This window comes from Anser anser (genome assembly GCF_964211835.1).
Source record: "Anser anser genome assembly, chromosome: 9".
In the NCBI taxonomy this organism is placed as follows: Eukaryota; Metazoa; Chordata; class Aves; order Anseriformes; family Anatidae; genus Anser; species Anser anser.
The window spans coordinates 9,524,171-9,536,637 of record NC_139729.1 but is presented as its reverse complement, the minus strand read 5'-3'; the positions used below and the strand labels follow the sequence as shown (position 1 = coordinate 9,536,637).

The 12,467-nt window shown below is 38.4% G+C and overlaps 1 protein-coding gene and 1 long non-coding RNA gene across 18 annotated transcripts in view; one reads left to right on the top strand and one right to left on the bottom strand.

The window, feature by feature from the left end:
* NMNAT3 (nicotinamide nucleotide adenylyltransferase 3) overlaps nt 1-2,634 on the bottom strand; it is a 31,708-nt gene extending 29,074 nt beyond the window's left edge. For 5 of the 17 annotated variants that reach the window (XR_014588373.1, XR_014588374.1, XM_083849280.1 and 2 more), the window contains exon 1: nt 2,277-2,407. The gene's annotated coding sequence lies outside the window, so the exon portion shown is untranslated. Of the gene's footprint in view, nt 1-243; nt 1,580-1,673; nt 2,085-2,108; nt 2,126-2,213; nt 2,408-2,518 lie in introns of those variants that run through there. The other 12 variants (XR_014588382.1, XR_014588383.1, XR_014588384.1 and 9 more) reach the window with 10 other exon arrangements.
* Nucleotides 2,635-2,745: 111 nt separating this feature from the next.
* Nucleotides 2,746-12,467, top strand: part of LOC310904482 — a 58,619-nt gene continuing 48,897 nt past the window's right edge. Inside the window, exons 1-2 of the long non-coding RNA XR_014588396.1 lie at nt 2,746-2,865; nt 10,265-10,314. This is a non-coding gene — a long non-coding RNA (uncharacterized lncRNA). The remainder of the gene's footprint in view (nt 2,866-10,264; nt 10,315-12,467) is intronic.

Below are 12,467 nucleotides of genomic sequence, written 5' to 3'. Positions count from 1 at the left end.
CCAGCAAGACCAAAAGTAAAACAACATCTATAATTGCACTGCTCACTTTCCTGTTCCAAAAAGGGATAACCATTTGCTGTCTAGTACATCAGAAGAAAGTAACTCACAGCACAGTTTGGGGAGTTATGAAAGAGCATTTCAGTGGCTCTACAGTGACGTGGAAGATAACTTCTATCAATGTAAAGAATTGGAATAAAATGAAGAACTTAACTAGAGGCTCTCTGCCTATACTTTGAACTTTACCTGACCACCTGCAGGCAGCAAGAAGGAATCCTCCTGCAACACACAGAACTGCTCACTTTGTTAATGGCACGATAGGTCTTCTCATTTTGCAGTTAATACCAAATACAGAAAGCTCCTGTTTGAAATGAAACACCCCTGTCCCACACCACCACCAATTCAGTAGCATTCAGTTGTCCCTAAGTGGAGCACAGCTGACAGTGAGAAGGCTATCCACAATCAACACTTAAGTCATCAAAATGAAACACGTTACATACATTTCTTACACTACCTTATGAATTTGACTAGTAACATTGAGGATTTTGCATAGCAATAAGGCTGTTTAAGTAAATGGTTTCTAGGCACAGGAGATCACGTAGCTTGTTGTCTTTATGTTTGTATTAGGTAATCAACTTAGAATTTTTACTTGCTCCATCTTGTACAATCAAAAATTCAAAGAAATTAAACAAACATGTATGTGGCTTGCCTATCATCCAAAATGCTTTGTTTGCCCTTAAGAATATTTCATCTGTACAGGGATTTCTATCTAAACAAAGAACAAAGTGAGATTCTGAAACAGCTTTATAGAAATGAGTTACCTAATTACTACCGATTTTCAAAATCCCCTTGCATAATAGCAATTATCACCCTATTTGTAAATTTTTAGAATCACTGAAGTTAGCATTAATAACCATGCAGTTATATCATCCTGAAAACATCCTGACCACATCTCCTCTGGTTTTTAGTGGCAGCCAAAAAGCCAACAAAATGCTGGGCATCATGTGGAAAGATACTGAGACCACCACAGGGCATCGTTTTAGCACTAGGAAAACCTGGCTGGGCCCACATCTTGATTGCTAGGAGCATTCTGGTCTCAGCTCACGAAGGGCAATTCAGAAGATCAAGTGAGTGCGGCTACCGCTGCTCCAAGGAGGCCTGCAACTGATGCCTGCAGCTGCTTGGTTTGGAGAGGAGCTTGAGGGAGGATACGGTTGGGTATTACAAAGTTGAAATTAGAACTTTTTCCTGCAATACTAGATCTAGGAAGCAGTCAGTGAAAGCGACAAAAAAATTTAAACCAGACAAAAGCGCCGAGGATACCTGTATGTATGATTTCCCTCATGAAACGTGGCTGGCAGCTGAGAACACAAAGGGAAGCAAGCGGCTGGGTCAGTTTCCCTAAATCGTCTCTGCTCTCTGATGTCCAAGACAAACCACTAGGCTGGACAGACTGTTAGTCTGCCACTTCTTATGGTTTTTGAGTTCTCCATAATATTTGTAAGCTTAAAGGCTAATTTCTTAATTTCTTTCTTTGTATTGTTAAGAAAAACCTAGAATGTTTGATGAACAGAGAGACTTCTACAGCATTTTGCAGAGTGGTGCGTTATACTAAACAACAGTGTTAAAAAAGGCAGAGCCTCATATCGTTCAAATTCCCCTTTGACAGGACTCACCTCTTGTGTCCTCAGTGCCCCTCGGACACCCCTGCGCTTCCCTAAGGCCTTTCACAAACACTCGCAGATCAGCTGAACGCTAACAAGTTTACTGAACCTGAGCTCAATTCTACAGCCAGCATTTCCGAAGTTAACGGCATACAGCTAATTTACTGCCAGAAGTGAGCACTGTAACTGGTCTTAAACAGCAAACTGTAACGCCTGAGGAATGAGCAAACCACAGCCTCCATTGCTACTGTGCTTAAAGAAAACAAACACAGTTGTGACACAGCCCAGTGCCTGCCGAAGCCTCGGAATAACCCAGCACCAGGGATCATTTATAAAACCAAACACCAGCTGTTGCACGAGAGGGGAAAACGACCTCTGAAACTGACGTAGAGGAGACAGATGAGCGGTTACACAGCAAAGCCAAAGCCTATATACACACGCACATACATGTAACCACGGACAGCCGGCCTCTTGTCCTAACGCTGACATTTTAGTAAGTGTTTAAAAAAAAAAAAAAAGAAAAGAAAAGAAAGGAAAAAAGCCCAAACTCACTCATTAGCTTTAATTAGCTCTATACATACAGAAACACAGGCACGTGCGGTCCCTGATACGTACTTATCCCGCAATCCCCACGGGAAGCGTGGCCGCCTGCCACTCCCCGGTTGCGGGGCCCGACGAGCTGCGGCGGCCCACGAGTGCCCCCTCCCGTAGCGGCGGGACAGCGCGGCGGGACAGCTCGGCGGGACAGCTCGGCGCCCCTGCCCCTGCCCCTGCCCCTGCCCCTGCCCCTGCCCCTGCCCCTGCCCCTGCCCCTGCCCCTGCCCCTGCCCCTGCCCCTGCCCCTGCCGCCGCCTTACCACAGCGCCCCAGGCGGGCTGGCGGACGGGCGCGGGGCGCCCCGGGGCTGCTTCTGCTCCTCAGGACGGGCCCGGGCCGCGCGGCCAGGCCGCGGTTTCGGAGTTGTGGTGGTTTCTGAGGGCCCGGAGGAACCGAGCTCGGCTTTCTTGGGTTGGTGGGGGGCACCATACGGCCTCCTTCCTCGGCAGCGGCTGCTGAATGTCTGCAAAGTACACCGGTGGTGTAAAGTAGGCATTAAAGGGATCCTAGAGAAGAGGGGAGTCCGGAGAGTTTCAAGTCCTTTGGTTATTACATTTAATTCTCAGCAATGTGAAATCCAGCACCTCAAGATGTCAGAATTTCACTGGTCAGTTCTGTAATCTACCCCAAATCTCGTAATTATCATAATGTTGAAACACAAGTATTCCTGTTACTTGACGTTATAGTCAATATATATATACTGACTATATATATATATATAATAGGATTGTGAATTTTAAGCTTTGCTGTGTGAAATGCACATGTAAAAGATGCTGTTCGCTGTTGCAGCGAGGACAGGAGCTGTCCTTCAGATCTTTGGTTGGCCAAGGGATGGTTTCAGCATTTGGATCTTTGGCTTGTGACTGGAAGCAGGGTATATTCGCTAGGCACAACTTGAGGAAGTCTGAAATCATAAATTAAATTCCCCAGGCAAGGCACAAGTTTAAAAAATGTAGGTAAGTGTATAAAGTGTTTTGTCTTTTGCTTTAGAGCATATATAAATATTAGTGTTTCCAGGCCTTTCTTCCTAATGCTAAATCTACAACGTTATAGGAACATTAATTCTCCCAACTTCCTTTGAGGGAGAAAAGGCCATTTTAAAAAACTTCATAAAGCTGACATCCCAGACCAAAATGGATCATTTATTTTTTGCTGAGCAGGCTTACTAAGCATATGAAGCTTATTCTAAATAGCTAGAATTAAAACTTCCGCTTTATATATTTTAAATTACTGTCATGTGTTTTGGGAATAAATAAAATTTCCTATAAAAGGAAATGTTGTGCTTCATTTACAAAAGAAATAGAAAAAAAATGGAAAGAAAAAAGAAAAGAGAAAGGAATAAAGATTAAATCCTGTGCATTAAGCTTGAACACTAAGGGCAAGCACCAGAGCTGACACAATGCAATTCCAGTGACTGCAGGGGGAACTACGCTAGCTGAGGATCTGGCCTTCACCAGTTTTGTTGTAAGCTGAATCAAAATTGTTAAAATAAGCATTTCTTGATTGTGGCCTTTAAATATAAGCTTTCCATTTCTAATTAAACTTTTAGAGACTGTTTAATAAATAAATGCTTTCAGAACTGAGTTATATCTAGAATAATTTGCTGATGGTAAACACACAGAGCAATGGATCTGATCCAAATCGTGTTCTCCATTCCCCTCTCCTGAAGTCAATGGAATCACAAGTTGTGCTGAAGCTCAGCAATGTAAAAGAGTTGATATGGGAAGAGATGAGTATCAGGCAGAAAATGTGCACGAGTGGAAGAGTTAAGATGCCACGTTGTAAGGGATGTACAAATGACCACAGAAAGTTCCAAGACAATTATGAAAGATGAACCAATTAAAACCTGTCTTCCAACACTTAAATTAAGACAAAGTTACCACTACGGAATCATGTAATGTTCTTACAATTACTCAAAGAGAATGGTAATCACCAGACCAGGTCCTGCTCTTTATTTTGCTGGTGTGTTTTCATGGGTTTCAATTCCGGGCCAGTTCCAGTGGGAGCTTGGAGCAACAATACCATTCTGTTACTATTCTATGACTTTTAAGTGAAACACAATTTAGAATACCCACATCAGGGTATAAAACTGCGAGTATGAAATCCCAAGCCAAAGTTGCCCCAGATGCTCTGAATTAGCGGCTGTACCAAAATTCGTCATTAGCTGCAGCTCTTGAGACGCAGAGCTCCCAGGGTCTTACATGAGTTGTGCACACATCAAGGCTGTAGGATTGGGCCTTGTAATTGTAAAATCTGCCAAAAGAGCCGCACGGCAAGTCAGCATAATCTGTTAGTTCTTGGCACCTGGCCTTTACTGATGCATATTTCAGGTCTGAAAAAAAATCAGTTGGGAAGAGATAGAGAAGAGAAACATGAGAGAAATGTTCATTAACCTTTGCCCTCCATAACAGAATTGGAAAGCATTAGCTTGTATTCTTGGCTCGGGCAACAAGGCAATCATTCACTCAGCTTAGTCTATGAAGTAAATACTCGAGCTTTTATTTTTAAATTACTTAAATGCTGCAGTTACAGCTAGCTTGACCATTACATCAAATATTACAAACTGGGTGGATAAGAAAATGTTAACTTCCTCTAAATGAAAATCATTCAGTTACTTGATTGCTATTAGAATTAAAGGCAAACATTAGCAAATCCATTATTACTGAGGCAAACAGTAGAAATCAAAAGGCTAAAATGCAGTATAGAAAAAAAGCAATGCAGACTCCCATGTACTATATTCCTCTGAAACTGCAGAAGATAAATGAGCCGCAGTAGAGAACAGCACACAATGCTTTATTTGAAAGCTAAGAAAAAAAAAAAGAAAAAGAAAAAGAAGCCCAACAACTTAAAAGGGCTCAAAGAACAATCATAAAGCTTTTTACTTGGCTGCATGGAAGACTTATCTGAAAGACAAAATACAAATGCTGAGAAGCAGATAAATAAACATTTCTCACTTGTTTTAGGCTCCATGACCATCAAAGTGTTCTTTTTTGTCACAGGTGAACTGAACAGAAAATTAATGTTTCATTCATTTCTTTCTTTCTTTTATTAGAGAATGACATGCATTTTTTAGTTGTTTTTCTCTCTCCCCCTAATCCTTCACTGTTTGTAAAATTCTGTCAATATTCATCAGTGTATCTTAGTAGGGCATTGTCTTCCATTTGTTTTGTCTTTTGCTTTTGATCATTGATTTTGCATCCTTGTATTTTGAATTTTTAGAAAGTTGTAATAGCTCTTTGTGTTTTCATAATGCTTCAGATATCACCCTGAATTATCTTTCCAGCGTACTGGTGTTATTTGTTGATATAATCTCAGCATTGGGATTATGTTTGATAATATAATGACTTAAAAAAAATTGTGCAAGATCATGTGTGGAAATAACAGCACCATATATGCAGTCCAAGAGAATTAGTGTCAGTTTTTCAATATAAGTAACTTAGTGTTTCTTTTAAGTGGATTTTATAAAGGTACTTGGGACATTCACTTTAATTTTCACACATTGGAATATCTGTTGCTGAGTGTTAACATGCTACTGTTTACTTCCTCCATAATCTACAGAGTTTTTCCAGCAGGTATTTTTAATTATTGCATTGGAAACCACAGCATCATTTTTGTCAAATGTTGGCTTTTCTTTATATAAAGTTTCTACATCATTGGAGGTTTGATATGTAATAGTTGTAATGTACCCACTGTGGTACAAGGGCAAACCAGCAGAGGAAAAGCTTCTCACCATGAAGTGGCCCATCTCTGGGATGTGGTGCATGCATCTCTGCATGCTGATGTGGCCCAGCAGATAGCCCTGTGCTGAGAGATGGCAGCCTCCAAGAAAGTGGAGGTGGGAGACTGCTGTGGGAATAACAGTAAACGGGGAGGTCTAAGTCATCCCAGTAAAGCAGGAACTCCAGCAGTAGAAAAGGTTGTAAGGAGAATACAGCATAAACTTTAGGTCTGTTTACCAAGAACAAAATTGTGTCCAAAAGAAGCATTCATTTCTATACTCATCAATGAGAGTAAGTTGCGTCTTTGCCTTCTTGAGCAGAACCCTTCTAACTTTCCACTGGTATATCTGGGAGGAATTACCAGGCTTTGGACATTAAGATTCTGTTTAAAGTGATGTGAACAGTCCTATAATGAATGGAGTAATTTTAATTTAGTTACTCTAAGTTAAAATACATCATCGGTCAAAATGGAATTCTATCATGGTGGCATATTTGTTCTGATAAAGTTTTGACGGTACAGTGCTCACTGATCACTTGCACAGATAGGGCAGGGAGAAAAGAAAACAAGTCTATTACTAGAAAGCATGTTTTTTATAAAATTGGAACTCTGATGCAATTTGCTTTTACAGTGATACCAAGAGGACTTTGTGTTTTTTCAATGCAGAACAAAGAATAATTTCAAAACCTGAAGATTTGTTGTGAGACAGAGCTGTCGTCTTTTTGGGAGCTCTGTAATTTTTAGAATAGTTTTTCCATAACGCAGAGTCTTGTAACACAGAAAAATGGGTATAATATGTGGATTTCACTATTGCTTATCTGAGAGGGCTTGCTATGAAGGCTCATCATTTTCCCATTCTAAGTAATGGAGGTAATCCAGACTTTGGTTCCTGCTGCCATAGCCACATAGGTTTGCTGAAGTGCTCAAGTTCGTTGCCATTTTCTGGGAGAAAACTCTAGAAAGTTTTTTTTCCCAGGTTACCTCCCTTTGTTCTTCTCTCCTGTTCATTACTGAACTTACATTTATACACCAGGATTTTTGCAGACAAACAAGGGGGAAACTTACAAAAGTGATCAGCAGTGTGGTTTTCTTTTTGCATTTTGAATATGCATTACAGTATCATTCTTCTTGCAAGAACATCCTCTCTGTGCCTGCAGTGATGGCACCCATGCTGTTACAAAGTCATACAATTTCATCAGAAGCAGAAATCAGAAGCAGAAAGTGTTATGCAGTTGTTGGTCAGCTGCAACACCTTAATGCCAAACAGATGCCTTTCCTCTATAGCTAATACTGCCATCCCTCACATAGTCCCAATAGTCAGTGATACATAATATTGCTTTAATTTAAAAAAATAATAATATTTGTATACTTTTTAAAAACACAGTGATGTGCCTTAAAACATAAACATTAAATGCAATACAAACATCACATTTTACCCATTTTTAAGCAAAGTTCTCTTTCTTTGTTTCTATTATCATTTTGTCAGCTAAGGGATTTCTCTCTCAGCCCTCACCAGTCTAGTTTTTAATGACTTGTCTAGAGGATTATTTAATCTGTTTTATACAAACTTAAAAATGATATGATGAGGCATAAATATAATGCTCAAAATCTTTATTTCAGAATAATTTAATATAAAGGATCTTCTAAAAAGCAGCACTGTACAGTGCAAAGCATCAAGGCTTTCATCTATCTTTATTGTTTCTCATTTAAGCCCAGATCCACACTTACATGCCAGATGGCAACTGCAGAGGAGTTTCAAGTTATAGCTGCAATAGATGAGAAGATAACTGCCTCTTGAGAAAGGGAAAGCCAGATTGCATATTCCTTTCAATTGCACCTGATGACTTATTGCTAGTCACTAATTGGCTTGTCCATACACAAGCAATTAAAAATCTGATGGCAGTGCCTAATTTCATCTGTAGCTCTGTTCTTCCTGCAGAGATCACTGGTGAAATAAACCCTTACAGTGAAGAATATTTTATATGAAGCTATGCAAAAAGGAGACCTAAGGGTTTTGTTTTTTTTCTTTTCATTACTGCCATGTCAATATTTTTTTCTTCAGGAAAGACATAAAATTTTGTGTTACTGTCATTGTTAGTTATTATTGCAAAATAGAGTAGCTGCCTATGATCTGCTAACATTGAATTGACAATGTATGAATGTTAAGAAAGAGACAAAACTACGATCAATAGATCTTGGTCTAATTTTCTTTAAATATAGGAATGTTTTAATACCTGCTTTCCTTTCCAACATATTTTATGGGTGTATTTTCATTTTAGTCCTGGGTGGGACGTTTGACAAATTATTTAGACTACAGACAAAGAACCAAGAAAGCCAACTATGAAAAGCATAAAATTACTCAGGAATGAGAAACTGCTGTTTTATTTTCACTACTTAGAAGCCATCAGCAGCTGAAATGTCTCTAGAGCTTTAGAACAGTGTTGTTGCTTTCCATTGTTGATGACAGACAAAATCTGGGTAATGGTAGAGTGTATAGCCAACATTGTAATGAGCCCTTTAAAAGGTGAAGTATCCACTTAAAAACAGCATCCCTCATACAATGAAGTGTCAGTAATTTTCTAGCTAATGCACAGCCTGCATTATCTCCCAAAGTCTTCAATTCAAAGCATTTTCCCTCGATACATTTGGCTAAATGCAGTGACAGAGTTATTTGCAAACAGAAGAAAAACAGCTTTCTGTTTTATAAATGACTAACAATTGTTTGGGAGGGAGGGACAAAAAAAAGAAATCAGACCATGTAGTTAAGATCTTAATGTGCAGTATCTTTGTTTCTTATACATATGTAGTCATAGTCCCAACAGCAATTCGAGTATAGGTGTGAAAGAGTGCAACATGTTAGGGCTGTAGTGTCATAGAAGTAGGTAATGAACATCAAGCTTATTGTTAAATAAAGATAAACCATTTGGAATCAATGGTACTTCTTAAAGGTACTCTCATCAAAGGTGGGAAAGAACACAAATATTCTTAAGTACAACAGGGCCATATTAAACATTTAGAAAAATGAGTGGAGAGATTCCTAACGCTTTAACTGGAGCATGAATCAAAACTTGTAACTAACTGTTTGCCAAATCATTTTCCCTGTTGAAGGCTCCATCAGTAACAGATGAGACACAATCACAAATAATCAAGAAAGAAGCTGTTTAACACTGGGATAGCTGCATAATCAAACCAGTAGTCCTTAAGGAAATGAAATTTAGGCATCTCAATTGTATTAGAAGTCAGTGAAAGTAGATTCCTAAAAATGCTGAGTCAGATCATTCTTCTATATGGGATCCACACTCAAAAGATGACATATAGAGTCAGAGTACCCCAAGAGTACCCCTAGAGTTAGAGTTAGCTACAGCTAACCTAGCATTTTGGCAGCTGGTAAGACTTCAAATCCTTTGCACATATGCAAAGGAATTTCTTTGCCCATCAGCAGCCACATGTGGGTGAAATACAACACTTATTTAACAGAACACTGCCACTTTACATTGGTGGCTTAATGGCAGAGTTGAGAAGTCATTGTTCCAACTGAGCAAGTGGAACATCTGTAGGTAGCCCCAAAATGGACTTTAAAAAAAATGCATCAAAGTGTGTATGCCTTAAATTTGTAAGTGTGAACTGTTGCCAGAATAGTGTGCTCCTTTGAGTGCGGTTTCTGAAGAGGTGATCCAGTTGCTCACTCAAGGGCTTTAGAGAGTAGCTGTGATAGTGATTTCTGTAATAACCTTGGCAAAACTTTGATCCGCGTTAGTACAATGCCTCTCAAGATACATCTATAGATTAGTGGTTAAAAATGTTCACAACATCCTTTTCATCTTTCAAAAAATCTTTCATCTTCCTAGTCTGTAGCATTCCATAAACCCTCTGAGGGAAAGCAAGTAACTGCAAAGTAAGGGAAGAGAGTCTGTTATGTTTTAAGCAAACACCTTACGAGGCTAAAAGTAAAGCATCAGGATGAATGCATGGAGAGACAGCAAGAATTATGGCAAGCTCACCAAGAGGTGTTTGAAATGGTAGTATACTTTGCAGTTATCTGAGAGTAAATAGTTGCTAATAATAATGATAAAGCAATAGCACATTCTGTAACTGACATTGCATTAAATGTTTTTTCTAAATTAACTATTACCATTTGTGTAGTACATAGGATGATATATGTCGGACTGAATATATTATAAGATAGTGTTCGTGTAACATATAAAATTATTAGTTATAAACAGGCTTTTACTGATGGAATGAAAACAACAAAGTGTTCACTGATTACTTCTTCATCTTTCTCTACCTAGGGACCAGAACTGACCCAAGATGAAACTCAGGATGACCAAATGTGAAATAAGTAAGTGAAAGTAGTAAGACTTCCTATAGTCCATAGTCATCCGTAGTATATCACTGAACTATCACTGGGTTTGCGAGGAGATGGGAAGGTTCTTTTAAGAACTGGATAATGGGCTGATATATGTAACATTACTGATTTTACAGTCCAGGATAAAAGTAACTGTCTTACTTCAGGATGTAATTTCAGTTTTGTCAAGGAATAGTATGAAACTTACTTCCCATTAATTCTGCTCAAGGTTTTACTTTTGACGCATTTGGTGTTGGTTATAGTTGGAGGAAATTCAAAGGCAACAAAGGACCAATAGGTCAGTTATGACAGCAAAGTGATGTGAATAGTTTTTATGTGAATTTATTGCTCTTAAAGGTGCTGGCTTGACTGACATACTATGGACCAACTTACTTTTAGAAATACAGCTTCCAAAGATGAAAGGGCAGCTTGGTTACTGTATAGCTAAGAGATAATTTTTTCCAATAGAGAAAAATTACTGCTTTTTCTCCTTAAGATTAAATGTCACTCATTGGAAATTGTAGAGGTTGTTTTATTCAGTCTTATTTTCCTTTCTCATCTAACTCTATGACTGAATTCAGTGGGGGTTGTGTGAGCTAAATCAGTAACTTTGTGCTGATAACTACCAAGGCTGGTTGACCTTGGTTGGCAATGGTCAGGGAGAACAGAGGTGATGAAGGATGCTTACTTTTCAGTGAGACAGAACATCCTATATTTTTAAGTAAGCAAATTGTTACAAACCATTTTTTTGAGTTTGTAGCAGTGGGATAACAGGTCTGCAAGGAACAGTGGGGACTTGCTTAATGCTTCCTCTTTCACAGAGATATTCATATGTATGAGTAATAGCAATTTCCTCTGCACTTTTTTTTTTTAAACTTGATTTTTTCAATACTGTAACTACTGTTTTTATTTGTTGATATGTCATGGCTTACATATCTCAGCAAATGCAGCAAAGTGTAATTCCATTTTCGAGGTCAGGCCTGTTACTCGAGGTGCTGTTTGCCAGATAAAGGTTCAAGGTGCTTTTCAATGAATCACTGTTCTAATAAATCATATTGTATCTATACTAGTATATACAAGCTAGGATATTAATTTCCAAGCGTTGCCTGTCATGAATATGCAGTTTAAAAAACCTGAGATGAATAAAGCATATGGCCTTTATGACATTTCAAGACCATATCTGTAATTCAGTGTACATTCCTGCTGATACACAGACAAAGGTGAATTAGTTCCAGACAAAAACACATCAATGCTCTATTGAATAGTCAATTATTAAACACATAGTGGAATCTGAGGTTATCAAGGCATGCTCAGAATGTACATAGGATGCATAATTTGCACCAGAATGGAACAGAATCAGACTATTAGTTAAAAACCCAGGCAAAATTATACTAATATGGGATTAGAATGGGTTATTGCTACTGCTTTATAATGGATGGGCTCCCTTTCCTTCATTTACCCTCCCAAGGAGCTAATTTCAGAGTCTTATTATATGTACAAACCTAGAAAAAATAGCAGTAAGCAACATTATTTTCTTTCCCTTCAAGAAATAATTTGATTTCCAATGTTCCATTCTGTGGAGAAATAATGTTTTTGAGAACTGCACATGAAGGGAAATGTTACAACATAAGTGTCCTGGCAACTGCTCTGGTAGCAATTGGGTTGAGTAAAATGAAGAAATAAGTGAATAAATTCTTGCTGAATGATGAGAAAAATATCTCAGGAATGTCACCTGTGTGAGATTTTAAGTGTTGTTCGTTCACCTAAATCTATAGTAAAGATTTTATTCAGGGAAAGAAAAGTGTGTTTAACAGTTGACTGGAAAAGCATTGTCAACAAACTATAAAAATTATTCAAGCTGTGGCTGTTTATTATTTTACTGCAATTATATACCATGTTTAATGCTTTGGATCACTGGTCTAGTGCTTATTTTTGATTAACATTAGGCAAGTTGCAGATTTATTGCAGTATGCTAAAGGCACTATTTAAATCAACAAAGAGATGTCAGGCTGTCTGTATCACTTCAAGTGGGTTTTAATAGAACTTTATCCTCAGTTGCATTACATGTAAATTTGCATATAGTTAATCGAGATGTTACTGTATGTATTTTCATGGTTTATAAAAAAAAATTACATTTCATTTCCTGA